The sequence below is a fragment of the Urocitellus parryii genome, chromosome 2 (assembly GCF_045843805.1).
Source record: "Urocitellus parryii isolate mUroPar1 chromosome 2, mUroPar1.hap1, whole genome shotgun sequence".
NCBI lineage: Eukaryota > Metazoa > Chordata > Mammalia > Rodentia > Sciuridae > Urocitellus > Urocitellus parryii.
Window position 1 is genome coordinate 65040243 of NC_135532.1, and position 2423 is coordinate 65042665.

The window sequence follows — 2423 nt, forward strand, 5'->3', positions numbered from 1 at the left end:
TCTTCCAGAATTTCCAGAAGTAGGCAGCTCACCAGCACCTTGATTTTAGCCCAGTGAGACCTATGTTTGCAAAAACAGAAAAGGGGGAAATTCTTAATAAATTTCAATGACACCTCTGCATTATTTTTGAATGGGATTTAAAAGTATATATCATGATTTTAAATAAGCACTTATGTCAGCAATTACAGACTAATGTCTTTGTGAGTTATTTCACTCATGACAGCCATTTTAAAAAACACACATCTAAAATACCCTTAGAATCATATCTTCAAATCATTTAATTGCAAAAGGGTAAGTTACTATTTCAAAAAAATAATGTTTCATATTCATTCACATGAGAGTCCAAGACACCACAAAAGTATTGCTGATAGTACTAGTTTGATGGTGCCCCAGCTGGCATCTCCTTTGGTCAGGAAAGCATTGAGGGAAGGCAGTTTCATCAGAGAGCTGACGGCCTTGAAAATGAGAAGCAGAAATAATGAGGAGTGAATGCCCAAGGGCAACTGGACAGTCTGCACATTATATCAATTTAACCTGCAGATTACTGATCCTTGGTGGCAGTGGTCCAGCCTATGGCTGTGGATATCTATGGAGAATGGGCAGATTATGATTATACCAAGGTAATCTGAAAAACAAAAAAGAGAAGAAAGTAGACCAACATCCTTAGCCGCCCCAACTATATACATATCTGTAAATATTATCTTCTCTCTGACTCAGGATCTCTGTTAATTGGTACTATGGTCTGAATGTGTTCAACTTCAGCCCCAGCTTCAAATTCTCAACCCTCAGGTTTTAAAAGACTGTCTTTGGGGAGAGATTAGGTCATGAGGGCTCCACCCTTATAAAGGATATCTGTTGCCTTGGGGCTCATTCACCATGTCCACCACCACTTGAGAAGATAGCAAGAAGTTAGCTCTCAATAGACACTACAACCCGCTACCACCTTGATCTTGGATTTCTGCCTCCAGAAATGTGAGAAATAAATTTCCGTTGTTTATAAACCAGCCAATTTGTGACATTTTGTCATAGCAGCCCAAATGGATGACAGAAAAGAAAGATTTTTTTTTCATGTCCACATCAAAAGCATCTTCTCATTTCTCCCTGATCCAATGACAAAGTAGATATCCACTGTCATTCCCTGGAGTTTTCTGTGTCCTTAATCCTCCCAGCTTCACCTGCTACCTTTAACCAGTTCATCTTCCTCAGCATCCTTCATGTCCTGAGGCAGTGTTTGAGTCAGCTTTTTCACTGCTACAACAAAAAAAGACCCAACAAGAACAATTAAAGGAGGAAATTTTTATTGAGGGCTCACAGTTTCAAAGCTCTTAGATGGCCAATCTGCATTCTTCAGAGCTCCAGATGAAGTAGCTCTAGCAGAAGAGTATGGTGGAGAAAAGCAACTCAGGACATATGGATTAGGAAGGAGAGAGAGAGAGAGAGAGAGAGAGAGAGAGAGAGCAGTCCTTACCAGGACAAAATATATACCTCAAAGGCATCCCTCAAGGACCCACCTCCTCTAGCCACATCCTACCTGCCTACAGTTACCACTCAGTTAATCCCCATCAAGGGGGTTAATTCACAGATTGGGTTAAGGCTCTCATAACCCAATCAATTCACCTCTAAACCTTCTTGCATTGTCTCACACATGAGCTCTGGGGGACACCCATTAACAGGCAGACAGTCTCCAATTTAATGATTGTAGGAAAAATATTGGCAGCTTGCTAAAAATACAAAGTCCTTAATTTTACCCAAAAATTCCGATTACATAGGTATGAGTAGGGTTTAGGAAACTATTTTTAACAAGCCCTCTCCTCTGCGGTCCTCAGACCTAGACTTCCACCCAGATGGCTGTGATTTCATGTATGCTCCCAGCTTCAACTTTTACTGGATATATCCAAGTTCTATGTCTCTTGGTTTACCTTACATTAAAACTCTAGACCTACTTTTTTTCTTAGTTATAGATGGATACAAGACCTTTATTTTATTTATTTATTCTTATGTTATTTATTTTTGTGTGCTGAGGATGGAACCCAGAGCCTCACACATGCTAGGTGCACTCTACCATTGAACTATAACCCCAAACCCTAGACTTACACTTTCAATCAATTGTTAAACCCTTCTGTTCCAGTTTTTAGAGCTAACAGCACAATCGTGTGCTTTCAAAGACAAACCCATCCGCTTCCCCCCAAACAGGTGTCTACTCCTGTCTTTGTTAATCACATTTTTTCCCAATGATGTGGGATCAAATATTTTTAGAGAACCTCAATCACCCTCAATTACCAAGTGTTTATTGACCCAAGTAAATATTCATGACTGTTCTCTTTTGAGTCTACTTGGGAAGGAAGTGGTAGGGGAGTTAAATGTATCTTTCACCTGACTTTTTTTGTTTTTGTGGTGCTGGGGATTGAACCCTGGGCCTTGTG